Here is a 21,822-nt window from a genome sequence, read left to right as displayed (position 1 = left end):
GAGGCCCAATACCCTAGTGAATTAGGAATCCATTAGAAAGAAAAATACGACTCGTTGTAATAATAAAGTCATAGTTCACTAGTAAATTAGAACTTTTGTTTTGATATAGATCTTTCGAACTCCGAATTCAAGTTATTCGAATTTATATTTTGAAATTTAATTCACGTGGTTTTAAAACCAACACAAAATTATGCCATCTCAACGAAAACATTATGATTTTTCATCAATTGAAGATTGTATTAGAGATAGAGGCTATCCTGAAAATATGGACAAAGGAGAAAAGTCTAACTTCAGGAGAGGTACGTATTAACAAACATATTTCTAAATATTTTTTTTTGTATGTTCTTTTTGTAACTTTTTTGTATAAAACAATGCACTTCCTTGAGTTGACTTTTGTTTATGGATGGATGTAGTCGCATGGGCCTGCGAAAACAAATTTTTCAAACAAAATTACTTCGTTAAATTCGTCTCTATCTGGAATAACTTCGCTTTTGAACAATTTTTGGAAATTTCACGCGAATAAACCTTTCCGTTGGACTTGAAAAGAAATTTGAAAAGAAAGCGAAAGTTCCTTCTCGTGAAATTTTCTTCCATTTTAATATACATAACTGAGGATATTGCATTCCATTTAGCTTGAAAAAGATTTAGCCCGGTAAACGGATAGCTCATGTACAAAAAAGATCGCAGGGTTATTGTCGGGAAAAAGCGTCAGTTGAATAATTATAAAAGACATTGATGAAGGTAAAGCAAATATTACAATAAAGTTATATAAATCGACCATTTTAAGGTATCGGAGAAAGCTCGCACGCCAAAGCTATTATCGAAGAGATTCTACCTATAACAAAATTTCTGCTTTATTTTTTTGTTATTCAACGTGTGTACCCTCTCAAAAACAAGGAACTTTGTCACTTAAGACGAAGACTGAGCTGTACAGTATACCGCCGTGATGAATCAGTTTGTTATTGATATCTGTAACTTACCAGAGGTTGATGGGGTTTACTGTTTAGTTGTATGCATAGATTACTTTACCAAATGGTCTGAAACGAAACTATTTAAAGATAAATTGGCAGTATCTGTTTCACAGTTTTTGTACCAGTTAAAATGCAGACACGGTTGCCTCTCTATCCAAATAGATGACCAAGGTCTTACTGGCACCAACCAACGCGTGACAAGTGGATGCCACCCACAAGCAAATGGTCTTGTGGAAGGACAGAATAGAACAATTAAAAATTCATTAATAAATATGTTGGATAATAACCCTACAGATTGGCCATATGTTATCAAAGGGGGCATTTTACCCATCGCGTCAGCAAGCATGCGTCTAAAAAATATCCCCTGTTCGAGCTTTTATACAAAAAGTTTAAGTGCACTGTAATGGCTTCATTAATTTAATATAGGATTATTGTCGTTGAATTAGTTTTATTGACGTCGCGTCAGAAAATTTACCATATTAGACATGCAACTTTCGGCAACATCAAAGGAAAATGAACACATCCACTTTTCCCTGTTACAGAGACACAGAATTGGTAACCGTAACCTGGTCTCCTCACATTTATTGTCCTATGTAAACTGATCTACTATTATAGAAATAATTCATTACTACTAAACAATCACTACTACTTACTACTACTTATGATATCTCTTTTCACAATTTGTGAAACCTGGTAACCTGGTAACCGTTAGTCAAAAGTACATTATCCTATACATTTTCTTGATCAGCGTAAGATGCAGGCAACGGGCATACAAATTTCGAAGGAAAAATTTTTTGTACTTTCATTAGGGACTTTGCTGACTTCAGCAAAAGTTTTAAAAACTTATATCTCATTAACGGTTCTTCAAAAGCACATCACCATATTCATTTTCTTGATCAGCAGTTTAAGCTCTATACAATAGAGGCAACGTAATAACAAGGTTCTATTTATTTTATTTTTTAAATGACGCTTTTTGTTTTTTCAAATGACGCTTATTTTTTATTTTTATCCTGCCTCAGTGGATTTTTCGCGGGCTTTATCGACTAGTATTCTATAATATTCTAATAGTAATATATTGAACATTTTTTAATTACTTTCTGTTCTAGGCTCTGTTAGGTTTTCTTTTTTCTATTTATTTTACTTCTCGCGAGAATTTTTAGGTCATGTTGGAGCAGCACAAGTTATAATAAAACCTCAGTTGATGGTAGAATCCTTTTCATAGGGTTAAACAGCTGTACCTTTTTTTCATTACATAATAAATATAACAAAATCTTATTTTATATTTTTCTGGTCATTAAGAATGAATATGAGAATGTGATTATTGTAAGTAATGTGATATGAGATATGATATGAGAAATTCAGTTGTTTTAATAACAACAAATTATTATTTTTATTGTGTGTATAGATATATTTGTAATATATTTGTTAAAGAAAGGTGATGATAGAAGCTGATGTTAACAAAGAAGAGTTTTGGGATATTTTAAACACTTTTAGTAAAGTTGAACTCAGAAAAGCAAGGTGTTTAAATCCGCCCTATTATTTGACAATCTTTGAAACCTATATTCAGAAACCATAACTATGCATTTCGTTACTTCCTTGGTAAAGTTTAACATTACGATTAGTATTTGTTAAAAGACTTTTGTTAAAAATAAAAGAAAGAATTTTCATATCGAAATTTTTAAAGCATAGTTCTTTCTGGCCCGATTTGTTGTGAGTATTACGGATGATGTAATAGCATAATAAAACGGCACTGTTAATTTGAAGTGAAGAGTAATAGACAATTAGTATTAGCTAAATTTTAATAGAACTATTATTTTAAAACCGTGTGTTCCAAAAATAATTTAAAGAAAACCAGAGATTTTGCAGAAAAAAAGGGTTTGTTGCTCGATTGTTTCGCTTTTTAAAAAGCATACAAACATTATTTATTAACGAACTTAACAGAAATAGGTCTTTTATTACGAGTGTTTTGTTTGTGATAAATAGACACTGTTTTTAAACAAAGTGACTATGTGAGTAACCCAATTTCCCGAAAATAAAAATTAAAAGACATAAGTAAAATATGCAACTCTTTTAATTGCATAACAAAATCTTAAAACAATGTTAAAATTCGGTTGAAAACCAAAACTATTAAATTTTAGGCAGACAGTTGTATTGCAGGCAAATTTTAAACATCCAATGACGTCACATAAGAAGTGCTAATATAAGCAAAAACATATTGAAGTCATTTGTTTCTTTTATGACATGCTAAAGGTGTGCTAAATTTGATGGAAAAGCGTATCAAAAGTTGTGAAGGTATGAGAGAGAGGGGAATACGTATTATCATCTCATACTTTGTATGTAATTGTTTCCCAAACTGAGAAATCGACACGAGCATCCCTCTTACCGGTTTGATTATTGATGATAGTATTATATAAATATTTGAAACTGACCAGTAAAATTTTATTTGAACGTTAAGGATATTATAAATGCTATTGATTTTGTTCTGACACCTAATCACGAACAAAGCCACGTCGTTCCGACACTTCCTATTGTAGGATTTACAAGGGGTAAAAGTATCAAAGACATGTTGGTACGTTCTAAGCTACCTAAGAACGTTTTAGTGTTTGTGAACATATGGAGGAAACCAATTCCTTCTCAGACAAATCATCTTCAGCTGTTTAAAAATTTTAGGGTGAAAGTTATGAACTAAAGTTCTGGCAACGTTTTGTACCTAGAGTGAAATGTAAAGAATGTGGCTTGCAATATATTGGCAGTACCACAACAAAGTTTTGTCTTCGTTTTAACAACTACAATTGTTGCCACAGGAAATACAGTTTGGATAACCTGTCATACAGGGTTTCCTTAAATTTCCATTTTTAAATGCCTGACCAGAACGGAATGCAAGATTAGCCCTACACACTAATGTACTAAGCACAATACCTCAATTTTTACCAAAGTGAGATACTTTTAGAAACATAACTTAAAAATTAGCTGTCTGTTGGTCAATTAGAGTTATCGCTTCTAAGAGTACTGGTGGTTTTTTGCAATGTGGCGTGGCTTTTCTTTAGGTGTATTACTAGTGTTTTAATTATCTTCTTTATTTGTTTCATTGGGATTTTCCTTTACATCTTTTCACTTAACTTCCTATATTACATTTATTATTCAACTCTACTGTTTTATTATTTGCAAAATAACGGGTTACCTTTTTCTTCTTCTTTATTTTATTACAATACACGGATTCCTGCAATTAGATTCTCTAATAACTTGCGTACTCCATTTTTAACGCTTCGACATGCATGTAATCTTTTTAACATACATGGCTACAAAAATTATGATTACATTAAGAAGCATTTCAAATGAGCTACAGTTGTATCTATAAATAAGGAAAATCTTACCTAGTGAATTACAGTGAAATAATAAAACCACAATAAGATTAACGCCCTCCGTCGACGTAAGTGTATTCCATGTGTTCATTCAAACGTGTCAGTAAGTGAAAATGGATATGACTTGCCAATGATGAATGTTGCGCAATCCTTAAGGATTCCAAAAATTTCCCCATCTTAAGATGAATCTACCAGATGTCTGGCCAACAAATTGTAAACCGCATAGCTACAGTGCAATGAATAAACTACATTTTTATAATGATAATGTCAACAAAAAAATAAAAAAAATACCGTGTTACTTTTTTGTTGTTGGAAAGTATTAAAAAGCAAAAGTAACAGACGGACACAGTTACCGCAGTACCTTATAAGATAATATATATTAATTTTTAATTACTTTCTGTCCTAGAGTCCGTAAGTTTTCGTTTTCTTATTCATTTTATTCTTGTGGTGTTAATACTATGATTCAGTCCAATCAAGGACGTGTTTTATAAGTCACAACAAAGTTGGTTGTGGTGGAATCGACCACAATCCACGCGGTGTAAATATTGCGCATCTATTTCCATCTCTTTACCCCTATTTGGTATGGGTTTTTTGACCCTTGTAAGTATGGGGGGTCATAAGGTACCCGTGGGCTGTACTTTTTGTTGAGTTTGGTTTTAAGTAACGAAACTTGGCACAAAAAAGCCTCAAGATGTTGTGACTTAATTTGTGACAAAATATTTGGGTTGACATGTCATCACAGGAAATGCTGACGTCATAATGAGACAATGGTCGAAGAAAATATAAATTCTCGTTTTTTTTATCTTTTTTAAAACTATTTACAGTACTAATCATAAAATAAGTATTATAAGAATGCAAGATATTATTTGGAACATTTACAGGTGTTATGAAGACATAGGATTTCTCTAAGGATAAATTGAAAATTGATGAGAATCCAAACCTTCAAATTTTTTTTTTGAAAAATCAACATCTGAGAACTTAAGTGCTAGTATCTGTCATGGATGAAAACTTGGTATATCTATTAGCACTTATGTCAGTAACTATTCAATCAAGACAATTTGGGTTGACATATGACAAAATGACCTATGACGTCATCATATGACAATGGAAATAGAGAAATAGTAAAATACCAATATTCCAGTCTGTAAATTACCAATACTCTAGTTACACAGTATGCATTTCAATCTTGTATGATGACTTTTTGTCACTATTACATACATAATCACATATTTATGCAACTTGTTAGTTTGATAAACATTTATCTTTAGCACTACAGCAAAACCTGTCAATAATAGACAAAGGGACATTGACAGGAGAAATTTTGAAAAAAAAAAAAGTTAGGAAAACTCACAAAATTTCAAGGAATTTTATCAATTAGTTAAAAAGTTTTGAGACTTTGAAAATGCCGCAGGCACTTTATCCCCCCCCCCCCCCCCCCGCCCTCCCCCATAACAAATAGGGTTAATGCCCTAAAATATTGGATAGAATACACCCTTTCAAACGTGTATATACATATATTTTACCAGGAAATGTGAAAATGAAACAGTTTCTTTCCTTTTTCTTTAAACGGCAATTAAAAATGACTTAATTGCATCACAGTCAGTTAACATACTGGATGTAATTGGAACAAAACTATCACTTACAACGATACATCTTACTTTCTTACGTTCTTACTTTGTGTATCAACTAGTATATACAATATTTTATAGACAAGATGATTGTCTTGGATGGTGTAAGCAAGAAGCATTTCTGTGTTTTTTTAATTTGGACTGCGGTAAGTTTACAGTGAGAATTGTACTTTATCTTTTCTCAGTTTGAGATATATTGCTTCGGCAACGTTCAATACTCTACACATATTAACGATTTATTAGAAAGTTATGGAAGAAGAATAACTTCTAAACTTCAGAGCGTAGTTCCTTATGGCTCTTTGTAGCGATTCGTGTATCTGATGTGGCTGTTACAAATGACATAGTACCAAAACTAATTAAACCGTTGATTTTGAGTGAAAAGTATAAGACAATCAGAACACGCAGAGGAAAATCAGTGTAATAGAATCATTGTTCTTAAACCCTCGTTCGAAAATATATTTGAGCAAACCCTGATGTTTAGTGATAACCTATGCTAGGCATCATAATGCATGTGAACAAACTCGTTCTTCAAATAGGGTCATTTTACACATAGAGTTTATTGCTGAAATCTTACCTGAAGTTGTAGTAGTATATACAACTATATTAGTCTATGTACGTAGTGTATGAGTTAGTTTTTTTTCTCCTGTGTTTTTTCTGTGGAACCAAAAGTTCAAATATTTGTGTACCGGGGTATTTCAAATATACACAATGACCATTTTAGCCAATAAGATAATTTTTCTTTAAGAAAATGATTTAAATTTCTTTTCAACATTTTACAAAAAAAGTATTAAAAAATTTATGTAGTCAATGTTCGTGTGAATTATCCTTCGCTCTTTTTTGTGTTTTACTACCAAATGAAACTAAAATATGGTCTTAACCAAAAATAATTGCTGCTGGTGATAGTTTTATGTCTATTGTTCTATTTACATATACAAAAGTATTAAAGAACATATTGCTTTCACAAGTATACTTCTATCACGTTAACTATTATAAAAGGAGAATAAAACCGCCATAGAAGTTTTAATTTTATTTTTAATGTCTGACATGCAGTTAATAATGATCATTGCGCCTTATTATGTGTAAAATATAAAAGATATAGAACTTTCTTAATCTTCAACAGAAGCGTCATGTAACACAAAAGTTAATAAAGATGAAACCACTTGGTGGCACAAATACCACCCTTAAAATAAAGACGGCCAAAATTTTAAACTGACATAATTGCACGTCAAAAGAAATATTATAGTTGCATAAACTCAGTTAAAGATGGCGGAAGCTACCGATGCCGGTGAATTTTAATGTTCATTTCTCATATATCATATTATTTACTTTCTCGTTTCTTTTTTAATATTTTAACACGTTAAATTCAATAAAATGGCAAAAAAATTTAGTCAAAACAAGATTATCTCCACATAATTTTTCAAATTTTTAAGTACATATTATGAAGGTATTGATTGTTAATGTATTTGTAGTGCAAAAAGGATATCATAATCAATATTTCTTTCTTTCCGTGATATCTGGCACAGTTGAAGCTATCAAAACGAATTTGAAAGTTCCAGATAATCAAACTGCTCAATTGCGCTGGAGGGTTGTCTCTGATGCTGGAGAACGAATATTTGGGGTAATGGTGTATCTTCTTGGATCACCTGATGTATCAATAATCAGAAGCTCTGTCTTAGTATCAACCATCACAACTGCTGGTAAAACAATGTTTAATTATCGATTATCTGGGAGCTTGTCAAACGGCATATATACACTATCTGTCAAGAGAATCCAATTCAATGAAAAGAAGTCTTTTAAGTTGGATGTTGTATTCAAATTACACTCAAATGTTTATTCAAGAAACGCAACAGTGGTTATAAAAGACGTTGTAGGTAAGTTAACAGTTTTTAATTTTCATCATAAGTTTGTAGACACTTACTTAGATAAATAAAGATTTGTAATCTACATAATATGCAGCGGTCATTGCAGTATTTGGACGGGTGAAAGTTTCGCAAACTTTTTAAAGTGGTTGTGCTTTGAAATGTTGCATTTCTTATATAGGTTACTAACGTATTGCTAAGGAAGTATATGGTTTCTGCTGATAACATACAGACAAGATTTGTGTGAAATATAGAGCGAGTGAAATGACGGAATGTCTGATTCTAATCACTAACTGGAGAAAAACTTTTTTACATTTATCGTAAGAAATACAATCTCATTCTTAATCTAAATGATATCATTAGAATTATTTTTAATATCAAATACTTTTTTCTACTCTTTAGTCAATATGTCTACTATAAATAAACCAATACTTGTTGTCAATCTAGGAGAATGGTCTATTTGAGACATGTGCCACATTCCGTGTAATTTTTTAACTTCAATTTGTTTACGTTATGACTTTCTACTAGTAGGCCGCATTGTAAGACCTATGCATAAAAATTCCTAATTTACTCTCTCCCTCTCATAAGGGTTATATTACAAATCACGCCCACTGTTAACAGGGTTTAAAAGGCGAGATATTAATGCTCATAACTCATGTCGCGCACAGGAACCTTTTTACGTTAAGATTATTTTGAATTAAGTTGTATGGGCGCTTCAATTTTCTCAACTGTTTTTAAAGCCCTTCCGGCTGTTGCAACATTATCCATGATAAATACGCAATTGTTTCATTACTAATTATTATATGAATTATCCGTTAAGAAAATAAGCTGCTACAGTAATTCAACTATTACTGTCAAGGTTTTAATTTTGCGTCTTTGTTTAACGTCATACTGCTGAACTACGCGAGGCTGTTACCAAGGGTGTGGTAATTGCACAAACGATGATTAACCTAAGAGGAGCGTATAATGGCAAACTTAGGAGTAATTAGTAAGAAGTATTCCAATCTAAATAACCTTCCAATGTACCGAAATGTATTGGACTTGTTTTGTTAAGAATAAATTATGACGGTTAATGCGTTTCTGTAACCAAAGCCATTATCGTAAATAATAGAGATTGTTATTCCTTAAAAGACAGTCATTATTCTTGGTTTTAAAATGGCGTGTGGGTCTATATATCAATTTCAATAAAATAATATGTTGTTTTCCTTACCTTGACCAACTTCCAGTTCAATATTCTACGTCTGTACTTAGTTTAATAAAGTGTTTTTATTTCCCGAAAAATGGATCTTTTTTGAGTATATCGTTAAAATAGCTAGCTTTCGGTTGTAACTTTATTTTTTATCCGCCTTGCAACATTAAAATAAATGTTTTTCATATCCAACCAATTTTTAGTAAGTATCCACTAGCGTAGTACCATCCATAACGCGTAGAAATTTAAAGTATACTTGAAAATAGAGAAATTTTTATCATACGTCATTTTAAAAGTTAACTATATTTTTGTTGTGACACTTTACTTACATCATGAAGAGCTGTGTCTGTATAAAATATTTTACCCAAAAAAATCCAGGATCCAACCGGGATGAAGATGGCTGTTCGACATAGTGTTTACCGTTATGTTATGTAGCGTTACAGTTAGTTGTTTAAAATAAGTTTCACGACATAATTTTATTTAAAATATCAGCCTTTTTTATTATCACTCTGAATTGATATTTCTACATGGTTGACGTTGAAGCAGATATAACTGAACTTGTTGTGTTTTTCATCGATTTCAGTTGGTCCTGACGTTTGTGGGATTTCGTTAAATACAAATTACACTGTTCAGGAGGGAAATAACATGTCTTTCACAGGGGAAGTTTGTGGTAATCCAAAACCTGTTGTAACGTGGAAACTACAAAAAGAATGCACTCACGAATATCTTATCCATGCGATATAGATATGTTTAAGAAACACGACGCGTCCTTACGCAGGAAGATTGTGGAACAAATATTGTTTACAATGCTGCTGGTGAGAATGGAATGGTCACAGGAGAGGCATTAATTGATGTAACATGTAAGGACTACCTTAATTTTTTTTCGCCCTGCGTTTATTTTTGAAAGTCGCAGTGTCTATATATTATTTTTAGTTTCGCCTATCAAAATCCAAAAAAGTATTCTTTTACAAAGATAACGATTGCATAAACGGTACATGAACAATCGAAGCAACTGGGAATTGTGCACTTTTCTATCATTTACAATCTGAAGGAAAAAGTGACATTTTTAACACAAGTAACGCAGATTACAGTGTATGCAACTTACCTAATGTTTCAAGTGTAGTTATTTGGGCTTCATACGAAGATAAATTTGGTGAAAAGAAAAAAATCAATGTTAGTCCAACCACCCGCATGCTACCCACAAATTTCACAAATTCATGTAAAAAAATTACATTATTGGAAGGTACATGATTTAGTTTCAAATTTTTTTTAACATGTCGAAACAGAATTTTTTCATATGCGAAGTTTAGGTCTTACTGTATGTAAAGTTTCTGCGTTAAAGTTAAGCTGTTTAATCTAGAAAGAAGGTTATATACACAAAAGTTGTTGGTAGCCATAATTATAACCTTATTGGTCACGCAAATAGCAAACATATGCGCCTATGGAATTATAAAATTCAGAGGTTAGAACATCCTATTTTAAAGAAAGAATAGATTTCTAATAGATTTTAATCCTTGGTTTAGCAATTCATATCTATATAATAATACGCCAGTTCCGTGTGTCTGTAACAGGCAAAGTGGATGTCTTCATTTTCCTTTGATGTTGCCGAAATTCTCTTTGAAGTCGCCGAAAAAATTATGTCTTCTTTGTCGTGAAAAGCTGCGAGTTTTATGTGGTTTGTTAAATGAAGTTCTAGCACAAAGTAACGGAAATTGTGTTTGCAAAAAAGATGGCTGTTCTTTTTAAGCAATTTCTACTCTTTCCTTCAAAATAAATCTTTACAAAAGCATTTAAAAAGGGGCATGGTATATAAATGAAGTATAGAAAGGTTTCTGTAAGGTTTGTTTATGTTTTTTTCAGTTTTGATGATATTATTGATGCGAGACATGTTTGTTAGCTACCATCATAAAACCAACCACACCAACAACAACCTAATAGCTAGCTAGCTCGGACTTTATAAATATGTAGCCATGTTCTTTATACCTAGCAAAGTCTCCAGTTTATATTTAAGTGACCAGCTATTAGCTGCTGTAGCTACCTTATTTTAGCTTCAGTTTTATGTTGCTTTTTACATGTAAGCTAATCTTAGTGGTCTTTGCTAAGAATGTGACTGTAACTTATTTTAATTGACATTTTAAGCTTAAATTAACAAGCCACAACAACTTTTAAAGAAGTATTACATAATATTTATAAAGAGTTTAAGGACTGTTTTTAAGCAAATAATGTATTTTTCACAATTTGTGTATGCAAATAATGTATTTTTCACATTTTGTGTAACTAAACTTATATACATTGGTTACATGCAATATGAAACGATTTTTATTTAACATGTAGTAATTCTGGTACCTTAAGTGTAGTGATTTTTGTTGTTCTAGATTTTCTGACTAAAATGTTTTTGTTTATGACATTTTGTCTTATTAAGAAAAGTTTCAACATTTTTGAGGGAGTACAACACCGAAAAAACTTGTGTTTTTTGTATAAATTCTTACCGAGCAGGACTCTGTACAACATACCGAAATGACTGATCCCTCTCTATTTATAAATTTGATGCGTTCCAAATCACAGTTTTTTGAAATTTTGGGTAATATTTAATGAGTACAAGATGCAAATACTGATTTTTGTTGAATCAGAAGTATTTCCTACAACCATTTTTTTTTTACACTTTTGTGGAGAAAAAGTGTATGCAATATCATCAGAATAACTGATTTTGTAGCAAACTGTTTTTCTTTTTCACATTTTGGATTGAACTATTGTTATAAAGGGCATATATCAATAGACATATATATACCAAAATAATTAAATTCTGCAAACTTTGATTTTGTCGTTCACCTCTCATCTTTTATATTTTGATTAAACTTTTGAGGAAAACCATAGGAATTATTTAGAATTTGTATTTTGTGTTGCAAATTTTGTGCAAAAATTTAACTGTTGTGAGGGAGGACCATATGCAATTATATATACTAAAAATAATAATTTGATATTCTGCAAGTTGTATTTTTGTATGCACTTAAATGACTGCTTTTTCTGAGTTGAATTTGATGGGTTTCATATCAATTTTGTGGAAGATTTTTTGGCTGAAGACAATATAGAACATGCCAATTGAACTGATTTTTGTTCATATTTTGATTTGCTCCTCATAAACCTTTGTGTTCTACATTTATTGTAAACTTTTGTGAGGAAGGACCATATATATATACAATGTTTTCAAAATAATGATTTTTGTTGATTTGAAATTTACTCCTTGCTCATTGCTTTTTCGACATTTCAGGTTAAAATGTTTGGTAAAGTCAGTACGGATCATTAGACAAAAAATTGTTTTGTAACCGGTTAATTTTTACATTTTGTGCATATTTTTGCGGGAGAGGAAGGTATGCAACCGAATAAATGATTTTTCAAAGTTTAACTTTTTGTTTTTAGGTGTTTTGTGTTTGTTTAAGTTTGGCTTTTTGATATTGTTCAGGTTGTATTGTTGTATAAGCATTTAGGGAAAAGACAATGTTTAAAATGCGTAAAGAACTTATTTCATAGATCTGTGCTTACTGTTGCAAGCCTTTCTTTTCGACACTTCAGATTAAAATATTGAAGGTTTTCAACATAATCACATAATAAGATGTATACATATTTGAGATATGTGTTATTTCTGACATTATTATTATTGTTGTCGTTACTGTCAATGTTGTAACTTTCTACTAACTAGATTTTACACCTTGCACGCCGTTGTTTTTCATATTTTGTCTGAAGTTTTGTTAGGAGGATTTCATGCGATTTGACATTTGATATTTTGTGTTAGATTTTAAGAACTTTTTTGTTAAATTATGACTTATATATATACTTTCTTTTTATGCATTTTCAGATTATTTTTTTTAGTAAAAGGCATATTTAATATACTGAAATATTTGCTGATGTCATCAAAATTCAAATGACAGAACTTTTCAATTGTTTTTCTGCCTAAGTGGATTTTTCCACGGGCCTAATCGACTAGTTTCTAGGTAATCGGAGAGATTGCCGAGATAATAAAACTGAAGAGATAAGCGCCGCAAATAGTGGTGACACGGATTATGAAGGTTTTCCAACATCAGAATCTCATTATACAGGTTTTCGACTGAAAGAAGCAAAAGAACCTGTTTATGCTGACCTATCAGCAACAACAGCCAATGAGTTAAAACAGTGTTCAGAAATTAAAACAATCAATCAGTCAAAGAAAATATAGAGTTTGTTCCTATTGATGGGTTTTGCAAACAATTACTAATTAATATTCAGCATAGTGGGTGCGTATTTTTATGTGCTATATATTCTTATTGTTTTCGCATTTTTCGGAAGATAGGGTTACAACGTAGGGTTCCATTAGTACTATTATGTCTGTATCCTAGGAAACTTTAGAAGAAGGGTAGAGAAAAGCTGTAGACAACATCAGTATGCACGGTAGCCCTTGATAAGACAAAGCTTGGTCTTAAGCGTCCATCAGCAATTTTTAAATTCCATGATTTTTTATCTAATATTCTATGGAAAGATTTGCCGTTTATTTTAATGGAAAATGTGAGTACAAAAGAAAAAATATCAAATAAGTATGATGCAAAATTCATATTATATACAGTAGAATTAATTTTGAAAATTAAACTTCCTTTACAATCAAATATAATTGTAAAATTCTTCTTTCCGTTTCGTTTTTCATTCCGTTTTAAAAATATTTAGCAAAAGTAAGGCTAGAAGGTAGGTACAAAATGTCAATAAAATACAACAATTAATCCATGCAATTAATACTTTAAAAGATAGTAAGATTTGTACTGCGTTCCAAGTTCAATTTTTGGCAGAAGTTTTTATAATGCAGTCACATACTCCTTTTATATGTCTCTCGCCCGCCACATTACCCTGTCCGAGTGTACCAATGTAACGACAAAGGTGAAGTCTCTCTGATTCCAACGATCAGAACCTGTTTTAAGCTGTTAACCTATTATACCTGAGCTTTTTTGACCCTTGTAACCCTGCGGGGGGCACAAAGTGCCCGCTGGCCATAAATCCTGAACCACTTGTGCTTAAGTGATGAAACTTGGCTCAATTGGAGAATGTCTTAGTACAAACTCAAACCAGGTAAAAAATATTTTGATGACGTCATAGGGATTAGAAATGACGTCACACATGTGAAAAATAATCATTTTCCAAATTTTTCAGTACGTTTTAATTTTTCGCGTGTTACTAATAATATGACCTTGGTTCTTGGTATATTTGTGGCATGAATACCAAAAAAATGTGTTTCAAATAAAAAAAGTAATTTTAATGATGTCATTGGGATAAAAAAGTACGTCATTTCGGCAAAAAAATTCTTATTTTAACGATAAAGATAAAAAGACCCGTTCTACTAGAAATATTAATGCTCATGTCATTAAACTTGGCATATATGTAGAACAGGACATTTAAAGATAATCGAGGTAGGGAAAACAATATAATGACGTCATTGGGATCGGAAATGACTTCAATTTGCTGGATCGATATTTCCTTCAAATCTGGTCTGCTTTTTGTCCTTAGTAACCATATATCACATTAGCAACACCTTGGTTACCACTTAGTAACTAACATACATGTAGTAAATAATTATATACTCAATACAACATCTTATAACATTCTTACATGAATGTCAAGGGTTTTCGAAATTCCAAAAAATTAACCCAGCAAAGTACAAAAATTTTCCGAAAATTTTTTTTTTCATCAGAAGCAATAATAAAGGTTATGAATAGTTACAAAATTTTAGCACTTAATCACATGTGTATCTAAAGTTATGCCTAGTCAAAAAGGCCGCGGGCACTTTTTGCCCCCCCTCAGGTATATTATTAACTCCAAGTAGCATTTAGGTAAGTTAGAAAGAGGTAAGAAAATAAAGATTTCGAAGGATATTTTTTAGTCTTCTAGTGTGAGCGTTGTAATTGCTTTGGTAACATGTTTTTATTGCTTCTAATGTAAATACTATGACTCCTGCGTTACCAAAGACGAGCGCTTTCTTTACGCCTATTTTACATGTGCTAGCAAACAAGTAACTGAGTCACCACTTAACTGAGTATTCTAAATGTTAAAAACAAATTTCAGCATTTTGGCAGAGAGTTTTTGTGTTTAAAGTTTTTATGTGTTTAAAAAAGTTATATTTTTTGTTGTATTAGTATTACTGTTTTAATAACTTACTAAACGTATGAACTTTTTATTTTGTTTATTTCTAAAGTGTGTATTATAGATGTGTTGAACTTCTTGCAATACTATATTATAATACGCCTGTGTGAGTCACTATAGGCTAACTAACCAAAAGTTTAGCAGTAGGAGACAAAAAAACCCGGTTAGTATGAAAAAATCCGACGATTTGACATGCGTTTTTATTCTTCCTTGGTGGCTTAGGAATAGGACTAAAAAAATAGCTTTGTTATTTTTTGTTTACAAAGGAATGTTTATTTTCAGATAAGTTGCAGTCAGGCAATAAAACGGATACAGACCGGTTTTGATGTTGCATTGTAAAATAAAAAGCCCTTTTAAACAGTTAGTTTAAGTTTTACAAACTTAAACTAACTACCTTAAATTGTTTAATCTTTATGTGCAATAGCGAAGACATTGATATTCTGTAAGACGGGTTGGTATGATTGTGTCCGTACTGTGTGTAAGTGTCACAAACTGGTTTTACTGAATTATTTTATTACTGAGGAAAATGTTCTTGGACTTTACATCATTCTACTAATTATGCTATTGCACATAAAGTAAGGGAGTAGCATAACAAAGGTAACAAAAACTTAATCAAATCATCGCAAGGAAAACATTTGAGTCGTAACATATAAAATGAAAACAGATCACCACAGCACTACGTAGACATGTTGCCACAGGTGAAACAAACAAAGACAAGTGCACCATATTTCAAACAACACTCTTTCATTTAGTACACTTAAAAGGAAGTAATACTTAAGCCTCGTTCTACAGAGATGTGATAGTTCTAACACAACATTGTTTTTATTAAAAGACAAATGCTTAAACTGTACAAGGTGTTTAGATAAAATTCCAGAATGTTTCAAACCATTTTCGACAAAATGTCAAACAATCCACCTTTGATTTAGTTATCTTTTCTCGCGAAGCCTGTTTAAAACGTTAACGAGAAAAAGACATTGGAGTAAGAACGAAATTATCCATTTTCATGCTGGAAAATGTTTTCCGTATTTAATTTTAGTAAGTAAACCATTTCTAGTAACTTTGTATGTGATATACATGTTTTTATATGTTTATTTCTATATAAATGATTATATGGGAATTGACCTTTCCTGAATTTTCGCGCAGATAGTTCTTTTTCTGCAAAATTCACGAAAAAAGGTATTCGCAAAGATTAAACAATTTAAGGTAGTTAGTTTAAGTTTGTAAAACACATATAAAAGGAAAGCAGTTATAAACAGATACTGACCGGTTTTGATGTTGTACTGTGAAGTACAAAGCCCGAGGTCAAAAATACAGACCGAGCTCGCAATGTCTGTGCCCTGACTGAATATATAGGTAGAACTTGTAAATATATAAATATAAATATAGATATAGAGATTTTTTACTTTTTTACACAATTTAAATAATTGTTGTGTTTGTTACGTACTGCAAAAGTGGTGCATCATTTTGCACATGAGAGATAAAGTAAATGCAAATAGGCATTTGTAAATCCAAGCGTTTTTCAATTCTAAACACAATTTCCAATGAAATAATACTTACTTTTTGTCCTGTTTTGGTACGATGTGATCCCTAGTTAGCCACGTAGAAGATAACGTCATTTATTTCCATCCGTGTTAACTAAAATCACCTTTTTTGTTGTTGTAAACAATTGACAATCAAAAGTACGAGACGAACACAGTTTACGTATTTTCATATAAAAACAATAATAATATTTAATAATTTTTTATTACTTTCTATTTTGGGGTGTGCAAGTCTTTCTTTCCTCCGTTTATTTCATTCCTCGCATTTATTTCATTCCTCGCATTAATGTTATGTTTAAATCTAGAGAAAGCATTGTTTTAAACGTTACAACAAAGTTGGTTGGCGGTGGAATCGACAGCGATCCACGTAAACTAAATATTGTGCATTCATTTTAACCTCTTTAATGTGCCAAAATATTTAATATAATAACCCTTTCAAACAAATATAATACCAGAAAAATAAAAAAGAAACAATTCCATTTCGTATTATTCAAACCGTGATTAAAACTTAGTTAATTGCATTACAGACAGTTAACTTAATTAATGTAATTAAACCTGTCAAGTTATAACGAAGCATTAATCTTACTTTATGCATCAACAATATATGTAATATTTTTAGTAGTACAAGATGATATTTTTCGATAGTGTAAAGAAGAAGCATCTTTGTATTTGTTTTACACTTCTTTTAAAGTTGAACTCAGGTAAGTAAGAATTTTCCGTATTTTTTCTCAGCCGTTTAATGTTTTATTTGAAAACAAAACCCACGGATGTTTATATTTCTTTGGTGAAGTTCAATATTCTACAGACATTTACGAATTAAAAAATTTCATAGAACGTGACGGAGAAAGTTTTATTTCTATACTTCGAAAGCGTAGTAATTTATTGCTTTCTGTAGCGATTTGTCTATCTGTTGTGAGTACTACAAATGACACAGTAGCAAAATGTAACTAGACTGTTTTAAGTGATGTGTAATAGAAAATCAGTACTGGGAAAAGAAATTAGTGTAATAGAATTATTGTTCTTGAAGCCAAAAATACTACCATTTCCAAAAAAAGGTAATAAAAACATTTAAGGTGACATAATTACACATTAAAAGAAATGTTATAGTTGCAGAAAGTTCAGTTGCATTTTATTGAAGATGACAGGAGCTACCGATGTAGGTAGCATTTAGTAATTATTGTTATATCGTTTACTTATTGTTTTATCTATTCTTTTTTACTACGCTAAAGACAATAAAACGGAATGTACATTTTAGCCAAAACAAGATTTTTTCACTATTACCATATAATTTGTATGAACTTATTTCTATTGAACTTGATTTTTTAAAGGTATAGATGCTTGTTATGAAAGTATTGTCATACGTTCTTTCTAAGGAAATAAGTACATTTTGATGTATGTATAGTGCAGAAAGTGTATCATTTTTTTTTTCTTTTAGTGATATCTGGCACAGTTAAAGCTATCAAAACCAATTTAGAAGTTCCAGTTAATCAAACTGCTCAATTGCAGTGGAGAGTTGTCCCTGACGTAGGGGAAGAAATAGCTGCACTGAAGGTGTTTGATCTTGAATCTCCCAAAGTTCCATTAGTGCTAGCCACAACGTTGGCATCAGACATAACAACTGCTGGTAAAGCAATGTTTGGTAATCGATTATCTGGAAGCTTGTCAAATGACGTATATACACTATCTATCAAGAAAATCAAATTTAATGAGAAAAAGTCTTTTAAGTTAGACATTATATTCATATCACAATCAGAAGGTTATGTGAAAAATGCAACACTGGTTATAAAGGAGGTAGTGGGTAAGTTAAAAGTTATTATTAAAAATTTTTAAAATGTGCAGATTATTACTCCAATTTCTGGTTGCACCCAGTAAACACAAAGACGTCTTAAGGACGTCTTTTCTCGTCTCTAGCTCGTTTGGACGTCTCACGACCAGAAAAAGACGTCTTAAAGACGTCTTTATAAGACGGGTCAAATCTCGTTCAAAAGAAACGTCTTAAAAACGTTTTTTTTGGTCTCCGTTAGACCAGTTATATCTCTTTCAAAAGAAAGACGTCTTTATTTGGTCTCTGTAAGACCAGTAAAATCTCGTTGGAAATAAACGTCTCAAAGACGTCTTTATTTGGTCTCTGTAAGACAAGTATAATCTCGTTCGAAATGAATGTCATCATTTATTTTCGTTTTAAAGATAATTTCACAAGAAACAAATAACTGTCGTAGAAATAAACGTTTTTGATATTTCAGAATATTTCTTATACAGAGGTAGCCAAAAATTCGAATTAAATTTGTCTAAAAAAGGATACACTTTACAATGTAAACAGCGTTCGAATGACTGCATAGAACAAACTTGTAAAGAACACCGTTCTATTTCAACAAATGTTGCATTTGACGTTTACTTTTGAAGAGAAAAGATTAATGTGCTCCATAAAACAACAAGTAAATAGCAAAGCAAAAGGCTGCCCGAGATATGAATGGACAATAAAGAAAATATTTTGCTGATTAAAAGTAAGTATCTTAGATTTTTTTTTGTACTTTTTCGGCCAGGAACATTTGTGATTTTTGGTCTTTCAAGGGGAGCTTTCATTAATACTTGGGAAAATAATGCTTTAAATGCTTAGTTTTAGCCATCCATTCCGCTTCAAGTTCACGTCACGCATGTTCTAAAGCTTTAGACCTATAAAGTTTGTTCTTGAAACAAAAAGCAGTAGGTACTTTATATATTGCTGTAATGACTGAAATGCATTTTATTAAAGGGTTGTTTATAACTTCAAAGAATAAACACATCATCCAACGTGCACAATATGACAGACATATTTTACAAGCAGGACTCAGACCAAAGTGTTACTGATTGGCTAAATAAAATGACGCTGTTGTTCAAGACAACCTTCAAAGATACTAACTGTTATTGTTTATGGTCAACATTTATAATTTTGTAGTATTAGCTACGCTGTTTATTTTGTATAATGCACGCTTTTTTATAAGCAGAACAGCAGTTTAGCTTAATGAATCTTAGGTTTTTCTGTTTTAAATGCTCATTGAACATTCATCTTCTAGAACAAGAAAAGTTTCCGAAAGTATTTAATGAATTTGTTTTCGTTGTTGTTGCTTATAAAAAAGCTTGTATGTGATATTATTTTATTCTTATTAAACTGTTTATTTATATAAATGATATAAATATAAATTTTCTATTAAATACTTCATCATCGTTTTCTTAACCCTTTTCTTGTTTTGGTTTGTCACACCTCCATCAGAATTAAAATTACTAAAATCCTAATACGCATAGGCGAAAATTATTTGAAGCAGGCCTGCCTTGGCAGTATAACGTTTGAAAGAGACTAAATAAGGACGTCTTTAAGACGTTTTGGTACCTACGAGAACGTCTCTTAAACGTCTTTAAAACGTCCTTAACACGTCGCAAAAAGACGTCTTTTTTACGTTTCTTAAAGACGTCTTTAGGCGTTACGATTTTAAACGGGTTAGAGACGTCTTAGAGACGTCTCATCTGGTCTTTAAAAGACGTTTTAAAGACGTGTTTAAGACGTCTCGTGTTTACTGGGCAAACTTTTTTTAACCTTTTTAATTTTTTTATTTTTTATTAAGCAAATATTTACATTGGATATACATGTCAACTAAAAGCTCTTAAAAATATGTGTCCAGTTAAAGTATATTAGAAGATATTATATATACATAAGTGATAAAACTAAGTATGTTGGACAAACGAGAATCCAGGACAAAATAAGAAGTCGGGTGAAAACGAGCCTAAAAAACCAAGGATAAAATAGATTAAAAGCAGAGACAAACTGGAAACTTACACCAAAGGACCTAAGTAATATAAATAAAAACTAAAAATGTTTTAAGATCAGACATGCCTAAGGAACGAAACTCTAGAGGAAGCGTATTATAAATGTTTGCTTCCATAAAAACTTTTTTTTTGGAGTTGTAATCAACTTTCTGTTATTTCGCGTGTTCATTTCATGATCTTGAGCATGAAAATAGAAAAGACATTTGTTGCAGTGCACGCACGTTTTTTATTTTCATATACTATTGATTAAAGCCGATTGTTCGGATCGCTATAATCGCAGGGAATCCATTTTGTTATGCTGAGTTCGTGAGTGCCACGAGATGTAGCCCACAATAGGTGAACGTTGGTATCAACTACTTAACTATCAAGACATTCTGATGGTCAACTGTGATGCTAAAGTTGGCGAGCCGATGTTTTACTTTCCTCGATGTTCCAAATAATAGAGCCTCAGTTTTTCTTTTCTTCAGATTAATTATAAGTTCGGTTTCTTTGCACCACGATGAAACGGCATTGAAATCTGCGTTTATTTTTGTAGTTATATCTTCAACTTTTTTTGACTTGCTGTACAATACGGTGTCATCGGCATATTTAATAAGCTTTGAATATTTAATAACATCGCCAATATCATTGAAAAACAGGAAAAAATATAAGAGGACCAAGGATAAACCCTTGCGGTACTCCTGAACATTTACCAAAACTTTCGGATTCACATTGATCAAATTTGAAATTTGCTGTACGACAAAAAAGATAATCTGTAAACCAATCTAGTTCACGACCATGTATTCCATATGTCGGAAGTTTCGATAGCAACTTAGAATAACTAATTGTGTCAAATGCTTTCGTAAGATCTATAAATCACGTACCAACCATATCTCCTTTATCAACATGTGAACAAATGCCATCAAAAATATGCTAACTGCTTGTTGGGTTGACATTCCCTTACGAAAACTAAATTGACGTGAACACAGAAGTTCATTTTCCGGCAAATAGTTGTTCGGTTGATTATGAAAAATTTCCTCATGAATTTTTGAAAGAATTGGTAAGATTGATATTGGTCGATATTTGTTAAAATTAGATCGAGTAACAGATTTTTAAACCGGTATAATTTTGGCATTCTTTCAGGCAGTTGATATAATTCCAGTTGATATGGATAGATTTAGAATGTGGCATAAAGGATGAATTATTGAATGCTTCAATTAATTCAGTAAAGCAGATGGAAGCTCATCGTTAGCACTGGATTTCTTTCTTTTTAATTTGCTAAGGTGATGTTTTTTAGATGGAAGGTTTTGTAAGTCTTGAGAAATGTATCTGACGGTTT

The sequence above is a fragment of the Hydractinia symbiolongicarpus genome, chromosome 3 (genome assembly GCF_029227915.1).
Source record: "Hydractinia symbiolongicarpus strain clone_291-10 chromosome 3, HSymV2.1, whole genome shotgun sequence".
Taxonomy (NCBI): Eukaryota; Metazoa; Cnidaria; class Hydrozoa; order Anthoathecata; family Hydractiniidae; genus Hydractinia; species Hydractinia symbiolongicarpus.
Note: the sequence above shows the minus strand (reverse complement) of the source record.